Source organism: Oncorhynchus tshawytscha, linkage group LG07 (genome assembly GCF_018296145.1).
Source record: "Oncorhynchus tshawytscha isolate Ot180627B linkage group LG07, Otsh_v2.0, whole genome shotgun sequence".
In the NCBI taxonomy this organism is placed as follows: domain Eukaryota; kingdom Metazoa; phylum Chordata; class Actinopteri; order Salmoniformes; family Salmonidae; genus Oncorhynchus; species Oncorhynchus tshawytscha.
In genome coordinates, this window is record NC_056435.1 from 54817882 (window position 1) to 54839312 (window position 21431).

The 21431-nt window shown below is 42.9% G+C and overlaps 1 protein-coding gene across 1 annotated transcript in view; it reads right to left on the bottom strand.

Annotated features, from left to right (window-relative positions):
• LOC112254849 (neurofascin) overlaps positions 1 to 21431 on the bottom strand; it is a 174126-nt gene that overhangs the window by 152069 nt on the left and 626 nt on the right. The gene's annotated exons all lie outside the window — the stretch shown is intronic.

The following is a 21431-nucleotide window of genomic DNA, read 5'->3' on the forward strand; positions in this document are numbered from 1 at the left end:
GTGGAACCCTGACTTGCCTAGTTAAATAAAGAGTGGAACCCTGACTTGCCTAGTTAAATAAAGAGTGGAACCCTGACTTGCCTAGTTAAATAAAGAGTATAACCCTGAATTGACTAGTTAAATAAAGAGTATAACCCTGACTTGCCTAGTTAAATAAAGAGTATAACCCTGACTTGCCTAGTTAAATAAAGAGTATAACCCTGACTTGCCTCGTTAAATAAAGAGTGGAACCCTGACTTGCCTAGTTAAATAAAGAGTGGAACCCTGACTTGCCTAGTTAAATAAAGAGTATAACCCTGACTTGCCTCGTTAAATAAAGAGTGGAACCCTGACTTGCCTAGTTAAATAAAGAGTGGAACCCTGACTTGCCTAGTTAAATAAAGAGTGGAACCCTGACTTGCCTAGTTAAATAAAGAGTGGAACCCTGACTTGCCTAGTTAAATAAAGAGTATAACCCTGACTTGCCTAGTTAAATAAAGAGTGGAACCCTGACTTGCCTAGTTAAATAAAGAGTGGAACCCTGACTTGCCTCTTTAAATAAAGAGTGGAACCCTGACTTGCCTAGTTGAATAAAGAGTGGAACCCTGACTTGCCTCGTTAAATAAAGAGTGGAACCCTGACTTGCCTCGTTAAATAAAGAGTGGAACCCTGACTTGCCTAGTTAAATAAAGAGTATAACCCTGACTTGCCTAGTTAAATGAAGAGTGGAACCCTGACTTGCCTAGTTAAATAAAGAGTATAACCCTGACTTGCCTAGTTAAATAAAGAGTGGAACCCTGACTTGCCTAGTTAAATAAAGAGTGGAACCCTGACTTGCCTCTATAAATAAAGAGTGGAACCCTGACTTGCCTAGTTAAATAAAGAGTATAACCCTGACTTGCCTAGTTAAATAAAGAGTGGAACCCTGACTTGCCTAGTTAAATAAAGAGTGGAACCCTGACTTGCCTAGTTAAATAAAGAGTGGAACCCTGACTTGCCTCGTTAAATAAAGAGTATAACCCTGACTTGCCTCGTTAAATAAAGAGTGGAACCCTGACTTGCCTAGTTAAATAAAGAGTATAACCCTGACTTGCCTCGTTAAATAAAGAGTATAACCCTGACTTGCCTCGTTAAATAAAGAGTATAACCCTGACTTGCCTCGTTAAATAAAGAGTGGAACCCTGACTTGCCTAGTTAAATAAAGAGTGGAATCCTGACTTGCCTAGTTAGATAAAGAGTGGAACCCTGACTTGCCTAGTTAAATAAAGAGTGGAACCCTGACTTGCCTAGTTAAATAAAGAGTGGAATCCTGACTTGCCTAGTTAGATAAAGAGTGGAACCCTGACTTGCCTAGTTAAATAAAGAGTGGAACCCTGACTTGCCTCGTTAAATAAAGAGTGGAACCCTGACTTGCCTAGTTAAATAAAGAGTGGAACCCTGACTTGCCTAGTTAAATAAAGAGTATAACCCTGACTTGCCTAGTTAAATAAAGAGTGGAACCCTGGCTTGCCTAGTTAAATAAAGAGTGGAACCCTGACTTGCCTCTTTAAATAAAGAGTGGAACCCTGACTTGCCTAGTTGAATAAAGAGTGGAACCCTGACTTACCTCGTTAAATAGAGTGGAACCCTGACTTGCCTCGTTAAAAAAAAAAGAGTGGAACCCTGACTTGCCTAGTTAAATAAAGAGTATAACCCTGACTTGCCTAGTTAAATAAAGAGTGGAACCCTGACTTGCCTAGTTAAATAAAGAGTGGAACCCTGACTTGCCTCTTTAAATAAAGAGTGGAATCCTGACTTGCCTAGTTAAATAAAGAGTATAACCCTGACTTGCCTAGTTAAATAAAGAGTGGAACCCTGACTTGCCTAGTTAAATAAAGAGTGGAACCCTGACTTGCCTAGTTAAATAAAGAGTGGAACCCTGACTTGCCTAGTTAAATAAAGAGTATAACCCTGACTTGCCTCGTTAAATAAAGAGTGGAACCCTGACTTGCCTAGTTAAATAAAGAGTGGAACCCTGACTTGCCTAGTTAAATAAAGAGTGGAACCCTGACTTGCCTAGTTAAATAAAGAGTGGAACCCTGACTTGCCTAGTTAAATAAAGAGTGGAACCCTGACTTGCCTAGTTAAATAAAGAGTGGAACCCTGACTTGCCTAGTTAAATAAAGAGTGGAACCCTGACTTGCCTAGTTAAATAAAGAGTGGAACCCTGACTTGCCTAGTTAAATAAAGAGTGGAACCCTGACTTGCCTAGTTAAATAAAGAGTGGAACCCTGACTTGCCTCGTTAAATAAAGAGTATAAACCTGACTTGCCTCATTAAATAAAGAGTGGAACCCTGACTTGCCTAGTTAAATAAAGAGTATAACCCTGACTTGCCTCGTTAAATAAAGAGTGGAACCCTGACTTGCCTAGTTAAATAAAGAGTGGAACCCTGACTTGCCTAGTTAAATAAAGAGTGGAACCCTGACTTGCCTAGTTAAATAAAGAGTGGAATCCTGACTTGCCTAGTTAAATAAAGAGTGGAATCCTGACTTGCCCAGTTAGATAAAGAGTGGAACCCTGACTTGCCTAGTTAAATAAAGAGTGGAACCCTGACTTGCCTCGTTAAATAAAGAGTGGAACCCTGACTTGCCTAGTTAAATAAAGAGTGGAACCCTGACTTGCCTAGTTAAATAAAGAGTATAACCCTGACTTGCCTAGTTAAATAAAGAGTGGAACCCTGACTTGCCTAGTTAAATAAAGAGTGGAACCCTGACTTGCCTCTTTAAATAAAGAGTGGAACCCTGACTTGCCTAGTTGAATAAAGAGTGGAACCCTGACTTGCCTCGTTAAATAGAGTGGAATCCTGACTTGCCTCGTTAAAAAAAGAGTGGAACCCTGACTTGCCTAGTTAAATAAAGAGTATAACCCTGACTTGCCTAGTTAAATAAAGAGTGGAACCCTGACTTGCCTCTTTAAATAAAGAGTGGAATCCTGACTTGCCTAGTTAAATAAAGAGTATAACCCTGACTTGCCTAGTTAAATAAAGAGTGGAACCCTGACTTGCCTAGTTAAATAAAGAGTGGAACCCTGACTTGCCTAGTTAAATAAAGAGTGGAACCCTGACTTGCCTAGTTAAATGAAGAGTGGAACCCTGACTTGCCTAGTTAAATAAAGAGTGGAACCCTGACTTGCCTAGTTAAATAAAGAGTATAACCCTGACTTGCCTAGTTAAATAAAGAGTGGAACCCTGACTTGCCTCGTTAAATAAAGAGTGGAACCCTGACTTGCCTAGTTAAATAAAGAGTGGAACCCTGACTTGCCTAGTTAAATAAAGAGTATAACCCTGACTTGCCTCGTTAAATAAAGAGTGGAACCCTGACTTGCCTAGTTAAATAAAGAGTGGAACCCTGACTTGCCTAGTTAAATAAAGAGTGGAACCCTGACTTGCCTAGTTAAATAAAGAGTATAACCCTGACTTGCCTCGTTAAATAAAGAGTGGAACCCTGACTTGCCTAGTTAAATAAAGAGTGGAACCCTGACTTGCCTAGTTAAATAAAGAGTATAACCCTGACTTGCCTCGTTAAATAAAGAGTGGAACCCTGACTTGCCTAGTTAAATAAAGAGTGGAATCCTGACTTGCCTAGTTAGATAAAGAGTGGAACCCTGACTTGCCTAGTTAAATAAAGAGTGGTATCCTGACTTGCCTAGTTAGATAAAGAGTGGAACCCTGACTTGCCTAGTTAAATAAAGAGTGGAACCCTGACTTGCCTCGTTAAATAAAGAGTGGAACCCTGACTTGCCTAGTTAAATAAAGAGTGGAACCCTGACTTGCCTAGTTAAATAAAGAGTATAACCCTGACTTGCCTAGTTAAATAAAGAGTGGAACCCTGGCTTGCCTAGTTAAATAAAGAGTGGAACCCTGACTTGCCTCTTTAAATAAAGAGTGGAACCCTGACTTGCCTAGTTGAATAAAGAGTGGAACCCTGACTTGCCTCGTTAAATAGAGTGGAACCCTGACTTGCCTCGTTAAAAAAGAGTGGAACCCTGACTTGCCTAGTTAAATAAAGAGTATAACCCTGACTTGCCTAGTTAAATAAAGAGTGGAACCCTGACTTGCCTAGTTAAATAAAGAGTGGAACCCTGGCTTGCCTAGTTAAATAAAGAGTGGAACCCTGACTTGCCTCTTTAAATAAAGAGTGGAACCCTGACTTGCCTAGTTGAATAAAGAGTGGAACCCTGACTTGCCTCGTTAAATAGAGTGGAACCCTGACTTGCCTCGTTAAAAAAAAAAGAGTGGAACCCTGACTTGCCTAGTTAAATAAAGAGTATAACCCTGACTTGCCTAGTTAAATAAAGAGTGGAACCCTGACTTGCCTAGTTAAATAAAGAGTGGAACCCTGACTTGCCTCTTTAAATAAAGAGTGGAATCCTGACTTGCCTAGTTAAATAAAGAGTATAACCCTGACTTGCCTAGTTAAATAAAGAGTGGAACCCTGACTTGCCTAGTTAAATAAAGAGTGGAACCCTGACTTGCCTAGTTAAATAAAGAGTGGAACCCTGACTTGCCTAGTTAAATAGAGTGGAACCCTGACTTGCCTCGTTAAAAAAAGAGTGGAACCCTGACTTGCCTAGTTAAATAAAGAGTATAACCCTGACTTGCCTAGTTAAATAAAGAGTGGAACCCTGACTTGCCTAGTTAAATAAAGAGTGGAACCCTGACTTGCCTAGTTAAATAAAGAGTGGAACCCTGACTTGCCTAGTTAAATGAAGAGTGGAACCCTGACTTGCCTAGTTAAATAAAGAGTGGAACCCTGACTTGCCTAGTTAAATAAAGGTAAAAAGGTCAAATAAAATAAAACATAAAAAAGAGTAGCTGCTGCCTTGGCAGGAGCTAATGGGGACTTGTAAATGGAATGAAATACACTAAAAATGTGTTTCTCACAACTGTAGCCTAGGTTGTGCGCTCTGCAAATAACATGTCCACTGTGAGAGCAAAATTGCAAGATTATGTTATAATACTGTAATTGCATCAAATGGTTCAAATGGCAACAGAATAGTGGGTTCTTAGAATACTCTCATCTGTGTGTGTTCTACTGAGGATGGGCCTCTGGGAGATTTAACACTGACAGAAGAACTACGATGTCTTTGGGTGATAAACCTAACAAGACCGCATTCCATAGCATGAGTTGGTGTTTGTGTTCTATGAGGTACCCGGGTGGAAATGGCTCCAGTATGGATAATGATGAGAGGAACTTTGTTTTGGGGATTAGACCCTGCATTCTACACAATGACAACAGTCTTTACAGCAGATACTGTTTGCTGTGAATTATTAGTATCTTTCATACGAATCAAAACTTTGTGACCCATTCCATACTTCTAATGTTTGTCATGAACATTCAGGAGGATGGATTTTGCTATAAAATGCTGTGGCTCAAATCTGCTCGTTGGGCTCTCAACGAATCACCTACAGGTGGGTCATCGACCAGCTTCATTATTGCAATAATTAATCATTGTTATTAATACATTTTGAATAAAGTAATATCCTGATTGGTGATTCACCTTGTCTCTGATCATTATTGATTAGAATTTCCATGACACCACTCCTAAAATGACAACGGTAAGACTATAATAATAATATATTAGTGCATTCAACAGAAATTACAGTAACCAAACAAACATTGTAGAATAGAAATTATGGGAATTAACGGTAAATGTACAACTGGTGATACTATATATATATATATATATATATATATATATATATATATATATATATACAGTTATAAGTCAGAAGTTTACATACACTTAGGTTGGATTCATTCAAACTCATGTTTCAACCACTCCACTGTCAAAGGTGTGTACGGGAGGCGAAGTCAGGTGCAGGAGAGCAGAGTGTAGTGAACAGGGGCACTCTAATTGCGTTCCAAAATACACAGCACATAAAAACAATAACGTGCCAAAAACACAGAACATGACAAAAGTAAAGCGCCCGACAAAGATCCACAATACCAAACAAACAATTACACACAAAGACATGATGGGATCCAGAGGGCTAAATACATGTAGAATAATTAGGGAATGAAAACCAGGTGTGTATGGGACAAGACAAAACAAATGTTCGGCCGAACGCCGCCCGAACAAGGAGAGGAACCGACTTCGGTGGAAGACGTGACATCCACAAATGTCTTGTTAACAAACTATAGTTTTGGCAAGTCAGTTAGGACATCTACTGTGCATGACACAAGTAATTTTTCCAACAATTGTTCACAGACAGATTACTTCACTTATAACTCACTGTATCACAATTCCGGTGGGTCAGAAGTTTACATAGACTAAGTTGACTGTGCCTTTAAACAGCTTGGAAAATTCCAGAAAAATAATGTCATGGCTTTAGAAGCTTCTGATAGGCTAATTGACATAATTTGAGTCAATTGGAGGTGTACCTGTGGATGTATTTCAAAGCCTACCTTCAAACTCAGTACCTCTTTGCTTGACATCATGGGAAAATCAATAGAAATCAGCCAAGACCTCCACAAGTCTAGGAGACCTCCACAAGTCTGGTTCATCCTTGTGAGCAATTTCCAAATGCCTGAAGGTACCACATTCGTCTGTAGAAACAATAGCATGCAAGTATAAACACCATGGGACCACGCAGCCGGCATAACGCTCAGGAAGGAGACGCGTTCTGTCTTCTAGAGATGAACGTACTTTGGTGCGAAAAGTGCAAATCAATCCAAGAACAACAACAAAGGACCTTGTGAAGATGCTGGAGAAAACAGGAACAAAAGTATCTATTTCCACAGTAAAACGAGTCCTATATCGATATAACCTGAAAGGCTGCTCAGCAAGGAAGAAGCCACTACTCCAAAACCGCCATAAAAAAGCAACACTACAATTTGCAACCTCACATGATCGTGCTTTTTGGAGAAATGTCCTCTGGTCTGATGAAAAAAAATACAACTGTTTGGCCATAATGACCATCGTTATGTTTGGAGGAAACAGGGGGAGCCGAAGAACACCATCCCAACCGTGAAGCACGGGGGTGGCAACATTATGTTGTGGGGGTGCGTTGCTATAGGTGGGACTGGTGCACTTCACAAAATAGATGGAATCATGAGTAGGGAAAATTATGTGGATATATTGAAGCAACATCTCAAGACATCAGTCTGGAAGTTAAAGCTTGGTCTCAAATGGGTCTTCCAAGTGGACAATGACCCCAAGCATACTTCCAACGTTGTGGCAAAATGGCTTAAGTACAACAAACTCAAGGTATTGGAGTGGCCATCACAAAGTCCTAACCTCAATCTCATAGAACATTTGTGGGCAGAACTGAAAAAGCGTGTGAGAACAAGGAGGCCTACAAACCTGACTCGGTTACACCTGCTCTGTCAGGAAGAAAGGGCCAAAATTCCCCCAACTTCATCCAATTCACCCAACTTATTATGGCTACTTGAAACGTTTGACCCAAGTTAAACAATTTCAAGGCAATGCTACCAAATACTAATTGAGTGCATGTAAACTTCTGACCAACTGGGAATGTGATGAAAGAAATTAAATCTGAAATAAATCATTCTCTCTACTATTATTCTGACATTTCACATTCTTAAAATAAAGTGGTGATCCTAACTGACCTAAGACAGGGAATTGTTACTAGGATTATATTTCAGGAATTGTGAAAAAACGATTTTAAATGTATTTGGCTAAGGTTTATGTAAACTTCCTACTTCAACAGGAAGGAAGGTCGGTTTAGGGCTTTGTGTGTCTGATGAACCCAGAAGTCCCTAGAAAACAGTGGCAATTGTTGCTGATGACTACCCTGGCTAAATAAATACAATGAAATGAATGATCACTCTCATTCAAATGCCCTACCCAGAATAAATAGATAATGCTTTGGCACAAAATAGCATAATATTTTAGAAGATATGATGAACATCATCAAAGTGTGAGGAAAGTGGTCAATGTCTTTATACAAAACTACCTTAGACAAAAAGCAGGTATTTCTTTCTTTCATTGATTGATTAATTGATTGATTTGACATGAAATTCAAAACTATTAAACAGTGCTTTTAGAGTAAGAGCATCATAAAAATATTACTTTTCATCGTTTTCCAAATATTTTCTAACCTCAGTAAAAATGGAGTCTAAATTGTTGTACCAGTAGCTAGTGTAGCAGATTTCCTGCACTCACCAAGAGGCTACAGACAGACTAGTAATGATTAACTATAAAGGATTCACTATAGGCTAATTTCCTCTCTGAAGAACACCAGATGCTACCTACAGATGAGCCTAATGAAACAAACCAGCACACAGACACACACAGAGCAATACACACATACAGACACACACAGAGCCATACACACATACAGGCTCACACAGAGTCATACACACATACAGACACACACAGAGTCATACGCACATACAGGCACACACAGAGTCATACACACATACAGGCACACACAGAGCCATACACACATACAGGCACACACAGAGCCATACACACATACAGGCACACACAGAGCCATACACACATACAGGCACACACAGAGCCATACACACATACAGGCTCACACAGAGCCATACACACATACAGGCACACACAGAGTCATACACACATACAGGCACACACAGAGCCATACACACATACAGGCACACACAGAGCCATACACACATACAGGCTCACACAGAGCCATACACACATACAGGCACACACAGAGTCATACACACATACAGGCACACACAGAGCCATACACACATACAGGCACACACAGAGCCATACACACATACAGGCTCACACAGAGCCATTCACACATACAGGCACACACAGAGCCATACACACAAACAGGCACACACAGAGCCATACACACACAGAGTCATACACACATACAGGCACACACAGAGCCATACACACACAGAGCCATACACACATACAGGCACACACAGAGTCATACACACATACAGGCTCACACAGAGCCATACACACATACAGGCTCACACAGAGCCATACACACACAGAGTCATATACACATACAGACTCACACAGAGTCATACACACATACAGACAACACAGAGTCATACGCACATACAGGCACACACAGAGTCATACACACATACAGGCACACACAGAGTCATACACACATACAGACACACACAGAGCCATACACACATACAGGCACACACAGAGTCATACACACATACAGGCACACACAGAGCCATACACACATACAGGCACACACAGAGCCATACACACATACAGGCACACACAGACCCATACACACATACAGGCACACACAGAGCCATACACACATACAGGCTCACACAGAGCCATACACACATACAGGCACACACAGAGTCATACACACATACAGGCACACTCAGAGCCATACACACATACAGGCACACACAGAGCCATAAACACATACAGGCTCACACAGAGCCATTCACACATACAGGCACACACAGAGCCATACACACATACAGGCACACACAGAGCTATACACACACAGAGTCATACACACATACAGGCACACACAGAGCCATACACACACAGAGCCATACACACATACAGGCACACACAGAGTCATACACACATACAGGCTCACACAGAGCCATACACACACAGAGTCATACACACATACAGGCTCACACAGAGCCATACACACACAGAGCCATACACACATACAGGCACACACAGAGCCATACACACACAGAGCCATACACACATACAGGCACACACAGAGCCATACACACACAGAATCATACACACATACAGGCTCACACAGAGCCATACACACATACAGGCACACACAGAGCTATACACACACAGAGTCATACACACATACAGGCACACACAGAGCCATACACACACAGAGCCATACACACATACAGGCACACACAGAGTCATACACACATACAGGCTCACACAGAGCCATACACACACAGAGTCATACACACATACAGGCTCACACAGAGCCATACACACACAGAGCCATACACACATACAGGCACACACAGAGCCATACACACACAGAGTCATACACACATACAGGCACACACAGAGCCATACACACACAGAGCCATACACACATACAGGCACACACAGAGCCATACACACACAGAATCATACACAGGCACACACAGGCTCACACAGAGCCATACACACATACAGGCTCACACAGAGCCATACACACACAGAGTCATACACACATACAGGCACACACAGAGTCATACACACATACAGACACACACAGAGCCATACACACATACAGACACACACAGAGCCATACACACATACAGGCACACACAAAATATGTGTCTCCTAACATGTTGAAGTAGGATCAAGGAAAACAGAATAGAACACTATAAGTTAGTGGTGCACGCTTAGTAATATTTGGTTTAAGAATAGAATCGAATAGAATAGGTAAAACCATAAGTTAAACACAGTATCTAAAAGCAAGATCTATTTGGCATTCATGTAATGTGTTCGTAACTTATCTGAACAGAGTTTTCCTGCACTGCTTTTGTCCTTATCAAAACTGAAAAGTCCTCTGTCGGATTTGTCCTTGATAAATATGGATGTCCTAATGTTGCAGTGCTACGTGCAGAGAAGCAGCAGAGAGCACACAATGCTTCTCTCTCTCTTTCTCTGGGGAAGGAAGAAAGAGAAAGACACATTTCTCATGATAGGACGACTGATTCATGCATGTGTGCATGCTTTCTGGTATAAACAACTCATTTTGTGTCTGAATGAGATTGTATCTTCCTGACCTACAGAATGAGACTTGAGTGCCAAGGTCTGAATTAAAATCTGCAGTACTTCTAGGGGTCTGGCTCAGTTCAAAGCCAGCTAAGCTATGGAGAGGAAAGCCACACACATACACACTCACACAGTGCCAGATAAGCCACTGAGAGGACAGCAGGGTTCTCTAATGCAGATTTCATTAACCTATCGCTGCGCACCTCCGCGGGTCTCCCCACAACCACCTGGCCAGGCCAAGACTGACCACAATGCAGTGCTCCAATCAGCTAACAGCTAACAGCATGCTAGCATACGAGGGGATCACTGAAAGAGAGGCCATTTGGCCCAAAACATTGTGAGGGACTCCGATAAGATGGTCGGATGGACCAACACACATATAATGTATACAGAAACAAAGAAGCACATATACAGCCAGTATGTGACTGGGGTTTGGGCACCTGCTTGTGTAAGTGGTAAACACACACACAGTTTCTGGATTTGACTCTCAGATTGGAATCAAACACAAAGGATATGTGAAGTAATGGTGGTGAACCATCTAGCATGTACCTACTCACTACCCTGGGGAGCAGGGTCAATTGGAGCAAAGCTGTAATGTTTGACTTGCTCGAGTTCAGATGTCAGCCATCAACACCCAAAAGCCATTCAGCAGAGACTAGAGAAGTTCTGACACCAGTAGAGTACAACACTGTTGAGAAAATGAAACAGCAGCACTTGGTGGTGAAACATGTGTACTGCAACACAGAGATAAATCCCCATCCACAATAAGATCACAAGACCAACAACCACTCGACCCTGGTCGTTGCCAAATTCCAAATTAACTCCTAGTCCCTACTCACTATGCGTATAGATCTGAACTGATTTGGTAGGTGTTAGGAATATGGGATTAGCTCCACCTTGCCCTCTGACAACTGCTGTTGCTACAGAGATTATAGACCGACATGACATATCTGGGGTTATAGGAACTTGTGACTGATTACATGGACTCTTACATGTCTTTAAAGCCTGACAACACATCTGCCATTGTCTCCAAATCATCACATGCATCTCTCCTTCTGTTGTTAATCAGAGGAAACCCACAGCCTGCCGTCAAACAGACCACATCCGAATCCAAGGGTTCGATTTCCCTTCTTGATGAGGCATTGTTTGTGTGTGTGTGTGTGTGTGTGTGTGTGTGTGTGTGTGTGTGTGTGTGTGTGTGTGTGTGTGTGTGTGTGTGTGTGTGTGTGTGTGTGTGTGTGTGTCTGTGTGCATGTGTATTCATATGTGAAAGGGTCCTCTTGACCTATAGGCTAAGAGAAGGTCTGACAAAATGTATCCATAAAGGGGTTGATGACAGATCCATATCCCCACACTAAAGACGGTCTCTCCATAGCTAGAAGAGAGCCCAGCTCCAGTTCACAGTCCTGGCTGGCTACCATTCAAACCCGGCATCTTTCATTCATAAAATAATATGGCAGAGGATCAGTTGAGTTGAGAAGCAGGGAATATAATCGTATTCTGATGGATCTGTATGTATGTTTGCAAAAAAACTAGAAGCTATGTATGTGGTCAGGCGAAATTAGTGGGGACAGAATCTTCTCTAGCCTACAGGCATAATGTTGAACATCATGTTGAACTCAAACCTCTTCTTGACTTTTTTACTGGACTGATGTCTGAGTAATTCAGTTAGTTCAGACCAGGATCCTTCGTCCATTACTTTCTGACTCCCAATTCAGACCAGGATCCTTCCTTAATATACCAAAAGCAAAATGTTGGCATCTTATTAGATAAAGATATTATCATGTTAACTCCATCTGTCTGTCTGTCTGTTGTAAGGGCTATAGAGGGAAACATCTGTCTGTCTGTCTGTCTGTTGTAAGGGCTATAGAGGGAAACATCTGTCTGTCTGTCTGTCTGTTGTAAGGGCTATAGAGGGAAACATCTGTCTGTCTGTCTGTCTGTTGTAAGGGCTATAGAGGGAAACATCTGTCTGTCTGTCTGTTGTAAGGGCTATAGAGGGAAACATCTGTCTGTCTGTCTGTTGTAAGGGCTATAGAGGGAAACATCTGTCTGTCTGTCTGTTGTAAGGGCTATAGAGGGAAACATCTGTCTGTCTGTCTGTTGTAAGGGCTATAGAGGGAAACATCTGTTGTAAGGGCTATAGAGGGAAACATTTGTCTCTCTGTCTGTCTGTCTGTTGTAAGGGCTATAGAGGGAAACATCTGTCTGTCTGTCTGTCGTAAGGGCTATAGAGGGAAACATCTGTCTGTCCGTCTGTCGTAAGGGCTATAGAGGGAAACATCTGTCTCTGTCTGTTGTAAGGGCTATAGAGGGAAACTGTCTGTTGTAAGGGCTATAGAGGGAAACATCTGTCTGTCTGTCTGTTGTAAGGGCTATAGAGGGAAACATCTGTCTGTCTGTCTGTCTGTTGTAAGGGCTATAGAGGGAAACATTTGTCTGTCTCTGTCTGTCTGTCTGTTGTAAGGGCTATAGAGGGAAACATCTGTCTGTCTGTCTGTCTGTCGTAAGGGCTATAGAGGGAAACATCTGTCTGTCCGTCTGTCGTAAGGGAAACATCTGGGCTATAGAGGGAAACATCTGTCTGTCTGTCTGTCTGTTGTAAGGGCTATAGAGGGAAACATCTGTCTGTCTGTTGTAAGGGCTATAGAGGGAAACATCTGTCTGTCTGTCTGTTGTAAGGGCTATAGAGGGAAACATCTGTCTGTCTGTCTGTCTGTTGTAAGGGCTATAGAGGGAAACATCTGTCTGTCTGTCTGTCTGTTGTAAGGGCTATAGAGGGAAACATCTGTCTGTCTGTCTGTTGTAAGGGCTATAGAGGGAAACATCTGTCTGTCTGTCGTAAGGGCTATAGAGGGAAACATCTGTCTGTCTGTATGTCTGTCTGTCTGTTGTAAGGGCTATAGAGGGAAACATCTGTCTGTTGTAAGGGCTATAGAGGGAAACATCTGTCTGTCTGTCTGTCTGTTGTAAGGGCTATAGAGGGAAACATATGTCTGTCTGTCTGTTGTAAGGGCTATAGAGGGAAACATCTGTCTACTAATGTTGCTATCTCCATTGTGGTCCAAATCCATGCTCCTTTCGTAATTCTATTCAATAGGAATTTGTCGGTATGCCAGTCAGTCAGTGAATGTGAAGGGGGTCTTAGTTATAGTTCCAGATGACATGTGCCCAGTTCTGCTGCTGTATTTAAGCTGTCCCAGAGACTGCCTGCTGGGAGTTTAGTTTATTAGGATCCCCATGAACTACTTCATAGGCAGCAGCTACACTTACTGGGGTCCACATAAGATGTACAAATACATGACAGAGTACAGAACAGTAATAGACAAGAACAATATAAGATACTCCATTAAAGGATATGTTTTCATTCTTACCACCAAATCTTTTGATGTAAATGGCATGTTATAGAAGGTTCCAGACACCTTTTGGTGATTTAACATTTTTGATCAGACCTACTCCAAACAGCAAATCACTTCCTTATCCTTGTTGTGTAGGGGCCCCAAAAGACATGAACAAAGGCTCCAAAAACACCCAAATACATCCTTTTAGTATAGTGATGCAGGTCTTTAGATGTTGTACTCATGAAAGTGTGACATTCTTTATCCCAATGGTATTTCCGTTTTGCGCGCCTCTAGCCATTTCCCTTATCCAGCTGTTCCATTGTGTAGCCTGCTGCTACAGATAACTGTCAAAATAAAGGACATTTTTAAGGTTAGGGTTAAGTTCAGGCTTTAACTCCAAATCTTATGGTTAGGCATTATTAACTCTGAATGGTTAAGGTAAGGGTTAAGGTTTGGAACAGGCTTAAAAAAGAAATCACAAAAACTACTTTCTATTGCAACCTTTAGCACTTGAGGCAGATTGAAACGCCCATCTGCCATCCCCAAAGCCTTAGCAAAAGCCAAACCTACATGAACGTAACAACGCTCACTGCTGCCCCTAGTGGAAGTTTTCCACATCTTCTGACGGCCACAGACATGGATGGAACGCTGACTTGTGTCACGGGACCTGACTGGCTGGCTACACAAGGAGGATGCAGAAGTAATTTGCTGTTTGGGGTAAGTTTCTCAAAAACATGTGAAATCACAAAAAAAGGTGTCTGAACCCTTCTATAACCCTTTACATTAAAAAATAGACTTGGTTGTAAAAAATAAAACACATCCTTAAATTCACAATAAAAAAATGTAAATAAAAAAAGTTATATAGATATATATATATATATATAAAGTGAGGGAAAAAAGTGTTTGATCCCCTGCTGATTTTGTACGTTTGCCCACTGACAAAGAAATGATCAGTCTATAATTTTAATAGTAGGTTTATTTGAACAGTGAGAGACAGAATAACAACCAAAAAATCCAGAAAATGTCAAAAATGTTATAAATTGATTTGCATTTTAATGAGGGAAATAAGTATTTGACCCCCCTCGCAATAATGACTTAGTACTTGGTGGCAAAACCCTTGTTGGCAATCACAGAGGTCAGACGTTTCTTGTAGTTGGCCACCAGGTTTGTACACATCTCAGGAGGGATTTTGTCCCTCTCCTCTTTGCAGGTCTTCGCCAAGTCATCAAGGTTTCGAGGCTGACGTTTGGCAACTCGAACTTTCATCTCCCTCCACAGATTTTCTATGGGATTACGGTCTGAAGATTGGCTAGGCCACTCCAGGACCTTAATGTGCTTCTTCTTGAAACCACTCCTTTGTTGCCTTGGCCGTGTGTTTTGGGGCATTGTCATGCTGGAATACCCATCCATGACCCATTTTCAATGCCCTGGCTGAGGGAAGGAGGTTCTCACCCAAGATTTGACGGTACATGGCCCCGTCCATCGTCCCTTTGATGCGGTGAAGTTGTCCTGTCCCCTTAGCAGAAAAACACCCCCAAAGCATAATGTTTCCACCTCCATGTTTGACGGTGGGGATGATGTTATTGGGGTCATAGGCAGCATTCCTCCTCCTCCAAACATGGCGAGTTGAGTTGATGCCAAAGAGCTCCATTTTGGTCTCATCTGACAACACTTTCACCCAGTTGTCCTCTGAATCATTCAGATGTTCATTGGCAAACTTCAGATGGGCATGTATATGTGCTTTCTTGAGCAGGGGACCTTGCGGGCGCTGCAGGATTTCAGTCCTTCACGGAGTAGTGTGTTACCAATTGCTTTATTGGTGACTATGGTCCCAGCTGCCTTGAGATCATTGACAAGATCCTCCCGTGTAGTTCTGGGCTGATTCCTCACCATTCTCATGATCATTGCAACTCCACGAGGTGAGATGTTGCATGGAGCCCCAGGCCGAGGGAGATTGAAAGTTCATTAGTGTTTCTTCCATTTGCGAATAATCACACCAACTGTTGTCACCTTCTCACCAAGCTGCTTGGCGATGGTCTTGTAGCCCATTCCAGCCTTGTGTAGGTCTACAATCTTGTCCCTGACATCCTTGGAGAGCTCTTTGGTCTAGGCCACGGTGGAGAGTTTGGAATCTGATTGATTGATTGCTTCTGTGGACAGGTGTCTTTTATACAGGTAACAAACTGAGATTAGGAGCACTCCCTTTAAGAGTGTGCTCCTAATCTCAGATCGTTACCTATATAAAAGACACCTGGGAGCCAGAAATCTTTCTGATTGAGAGGGGGTCAAATACTTATTTCCCTCATTAAAATGCAAATCAATTTATAACATTTTTGACATGCGTTTTTTTATGGATTTTGTTGTTGTTATTCTGTCTCTCACTGTTCAAATAAACCTACCATTAAAATTATAGACTGATCATTTCTTTGTCAGTGGGCAAACGTACAAAATCAGCAGGGGATCAAATACTTTTTTCACTCACTGTAGATGTCTCAAGGGATCATTGAGGGAGCGTGCAATTAGCATGCTGACTGCAGGAATGTCCAAAAGAGCTGTTACCAGAGTATTTAATGTTAATTTCTCTACCATGAGTAGCCTCCAATGTCGTTTTATTTGGCAGTATGTCCAACTGGCCTCACAACCGCAGATCACCTGTAACCACGCCAGCCCAGGACCTCCACATTCGGCTTCTTCACCTGCGAGATTGTCAGAGATCAGCCACCCAGACAGCTGATGAAACTGAGGACTATTTATGTCTGTAATAAAGCTGTTTTGTGGGGAAAAAATTATTCTGATTGGCTGGGCCTGGCTCCCCAGTGGGTGGGCCTGGCTCCCAGGCCCACCCATGGCTACGCCCCTGCCCGGTCATGTGAAATCCATAGATTAGGGCCTCATGAATTTATTACAATTGACTGATTCCTTATATGAACTGTAACTCAGTCAAATTGTTGAAATTGTTGCATGTTGCGTTTATATTTTTGCTCAATAATACTTCTGGCACCGACAGAGATGTCCGCCTCGCTTCACGTTCCTAGGAAACTATGCAGTATTTAGTTTTTTTACGTGTTATTTCTTACATTGGTACCCCAGGTAATCTTAGGTTTCATACATACAGTCGGGAAGAACTACTGAATATAAGAGCAACGTCAACTCACCATCAGTACGACCAGGAATATGACTTTCCCGAAGCGGATCCTGTGTTCTGCCTTTCACCCAGGACAACAGAATGGATCCCAGCCTGCGACCCAAAACAACAACGTCGTAAAAGAGGCAAACGAAGCGGACTTCTGGTCAGGCTCCGGAGACGGGCACATCGCGCACCACTCCCTAGCATACTACCCGCCAATGTCCAGTCTCTTGACAACAAGGTTGATGAAATCCGAGCAAGGGTAGCATTCCAGAGGGACATCAGAGACTGTAACGTTCTTTGCTTCACGGAAACATGGCTCACTCGAGAGACGCTAATGGAATCGGTGCAGCCAGCTGGTTTCTTCACGTATCGCGCCGACAGAAACAAACATCTTTCTGGTAAGAAGAGGGGCGGGGGCGTATGCCTTATGATTAACGAGACGTGGTGTGATCACAACAGCATACAGGAACTCAAGTCCTTCTGTTCACCTGACTTAGAATTCCTCACAATCACATGTCGACCGCATTATCTACCAAGGGAATTCTCTTCGATTATAATCACAGCCGTACATATTCCATATTCATACTCATGTCTGTTCAACGTCCGACCAATCTGATTCCACGCTTCAAGACTGCTTCGATCAGGTGGACTGGGATATGTTCCGCATTGCTTCCAACAACAACATTGATGAATATGCTGATTCGGTGAGCGAGTTCATTAGAAGGTGCATTGACGATGTCGTTCCAATAGCAACGATTAAAACATTCCCAAACCAGAAACCGTGGATTGATAGCAGCATTCGTGTGAAACTGAAAGCGCGAACCATTGCTTTTAACCAGGGCAAGGTGACCGGAAAAATGACCAAATACAAACAGTGTAGCTATTCCCTCCGCAAGGCAATAAAACAAGCTAAGCTTCAGTATAGAGACAAAGTAGAGTCACAATTCAACGGCTCAGACACAAGAGGTATGTGGCAGGGAATACAGTCAATCACAGATTACAAAAAGAAAACCAGCCCCGTCAAGGACCAGGATGTCTTGCTCCTAGGCAGACTAAATAACTTTTTTTGCCTGCTTTGAGAACAATACAGTGCCACTGACAGGGCCCGCAATCAAAACCTGCGGACTCTCCTTCACTGCAGCCGACGTGAGTAAAACATTTAAACATGTTAACCCTCGCAAGGCCGCAGGCCCAGACGGCATCCCCAGCCGCGTCCTCAGAGCATGCGCAGACTAGCTGGCTGGTGTGTTTACGGACATATTCAATCAATCCTTATCCCAGTCTGCTGTTCCCACATGCTTCAAGAGGGCCACCATTGTCCCTGTTCCCAAGAAAGCTAAGGTAACTGAGCTAAACGACTACCGCCCCGTAGCACTCACTTCTGTCATCATGAAGTGCTTTGAGAGACTAGTCAAGGACCATATCACCTCCAGCATACCTGACACCCTAGACCCACTCCAATTTGCTTACCGCCCAAATAGGTCCACAGACGACGCAATCTCAACCACACTGCCCTAACCCATCTGGACAAGAGAAATACCTATGTGAGAATGCGGTTCATCGACTACAGCTCAGTATTTAACACCATAGTACCCTCCAAATTCGCCATCAAGCTCGATACCCTGGGTCTCGACCCCGCCCTGTGCAACTGGGTACTGGACTTCCTGACGGGCCGCCCCCAGGTGGTGAGGGTAGGTAACAACATCTCCACCCCGCTGATCCTCAACACTGGGGCCCCACAAGGGTGCGTTCTGAGCCCTCTCATGTACTCCCTGTTCACCAACGACTGCGTGGCCATGCACACCTCCAACTCAATCATCAAGTTTACGGACGACACTACAGTGGTATGCTTGATTACCAACAATGACGAGACGGCCTACAGGGAGGACCGGAGGGCACTCGGAGTGTGGTGTCAGGAAAATAACCTCACACTCAACGTCAACAAAACAAAGGAGATGATTGTGGACTTCAGGAAACAGCAGAGGGAGCACCCCCCTATCCACATCGATGGGACAGTAGTGGAGAGGGTAGTAAGTCTTAAGTTACACATCACGGACAAACTGAATTGGTCCACCCACACAGACAGCGTCATGAAGAAGGCGCAGCAGCACCTCTTCAACCTCAGGAGGCTGAAGAAATTTGGCTTGTCACCAAAAGCACTCACAAACTTCTACAGATGCACAATCGAGAGCATCCTGTCGGGCTGTATCACCGCCTGGTACGGCACTGCTCCGCTTACAACCGTAAGGCTCTCCAGAGGGTAGTGAGGTCTGCACAACGCATCACCATCATCAACTACCTGCCCTCCAGGACACCTACACCACCAGATGTCACAGGAAGGCCATAAAGATCATCAAGGACATCAACCACCCGAGCCACTGCCTGTTCACCCCGCTACCATCCAGAAGGCGAGTTCAGTACAGGTGCATCAACGCAGGGACCGACTGAAAAACAGCTTCTATCTCAAGGCCAACAGACTGTTAAACAGCCACCACTAACATTGAGTGGCTGCTGCCAACTCACTGACTCAACTCCAGCCACTTTAATAATGGGAATTGATGGAAATTGATGGACAATATATCACTAGCCACTTTAAACAATGCTACTTAATATAATGTTTACATACCCTACATTACTCATCTCATATGTATATGTATATACTGTACTCTATATCATCTACTGCATCTTTATGTAATACATGTATCACTAGCCACTTTAAACTATGCCACTTTGTTTACATACCCTACATTACTCATCTCATATGTATATACTGTACTCGATAGCATCTACTGCATCTTGCCTATACCGTTCTGTACCGTCACTCATTCATATAACTTTATGTACATATTCTTTATCCCTTTACACTTGTGTGTATAAGGTAGTAGTTTAGGAATTGTTAAGTTAGATTACTCGTTGGTTATTACTGCATTGTCGGAACTAGAAGCACAAGCATTTCGCTACACTCGCATTAACATCTGCTATCCATGTGTATGTGACCAATACATTTGATTTGATTTGTTTTGTGTGCAGTTAAAGCAGCAATCAGCAGTAGAAACAGTAACAAAGCGGCCTCCCCACCCCTGGTCAACAGCTGAGGAATGGAGCTGGAGAAATGTCATCACTCTCAAAGTCACAGACAGAGCTATGGATGCAAGGATTGACCATCAATGATATCAACATTATACTTTTAACCATGTTTTGAAGCTATATAGTGTTTGCTTATATTTTCTTTGTTAACAAACATTGGCGTAAACAAGCGTATATTTGGGGTTCTGATGGGGTACGACAGTTGACGCATTTCTAAGTAATATTCTTCCAGAATCAATGGGTATGGCCTCCCAAGTGGAGCAGCGGTCTAAGGCACTGCATCACAGTGCGAGAGCTGCCACTACAGACCCGGGTCTGATCCCGGGCTGTATCACAACAGGCCGTGATCAGGAGTCCCATAGGGCAGCGTGCAACTGGCCCGGCAGCGTCCGGGTTATGGGAGGGTTTGGTCAGGGGGGCTTTACTTTGTTCATTGCGCTCTAGCAACTCCTTGTGGCGTGCCAGGTGCCTGCAAGCTGCCCTCGGTTGTCAGGTGAATGGTGTTAAGCATTCATGCGGGTGTTAAGAAGCGGTTTGGCGGGCCATGTTTAGGAGGACGTATGTGCCGAGCCCGTTGGGGAGTTACAGCAATGAGACAAGATCAAAATGGGATATGACAAAATCAGGGAGAAAAAGAGGGGCAAAATACTTTAAAAAATAAATTATAATAATCAATGCATACATGTCATTAATTTAGAAGTCCAAAAAGGGATGTAGCCAGCTGCTTTGTTTTGAGCCAGTTGCAGCTTTGTCAGGTCTATCTTTACTGCACCTTAACATATTACCAGACATTAATCCAGATGTATTTAAGACCCGTTTATTGTTAATTAACCATTAAATGTGTAGGCCTAGCTAATTTGTCTTTACAGAGAGGCCTAGCGGATGTATGAATCACAATCAGAATGCTGAATAGAAGAGCTATGGGCCGCGCGTAGCTCGTTTGGTGACATGACGTGATTCAGATAACCAAACGAAACCCCTGAATTATCTCTGCATGACCAGCCTCCCCAAAGACTCGCTGTGGCGACAACACTCACATTCACTTCGAGGAGTGCTATCATCCTCCCTATCTAGAGCATAAGTTACAGTACCAGCCAGCCACCCGCCCGCAGCTGCCGGCCTAACAAAACATCCATGCTGACAATCATTAAATAGCTATTG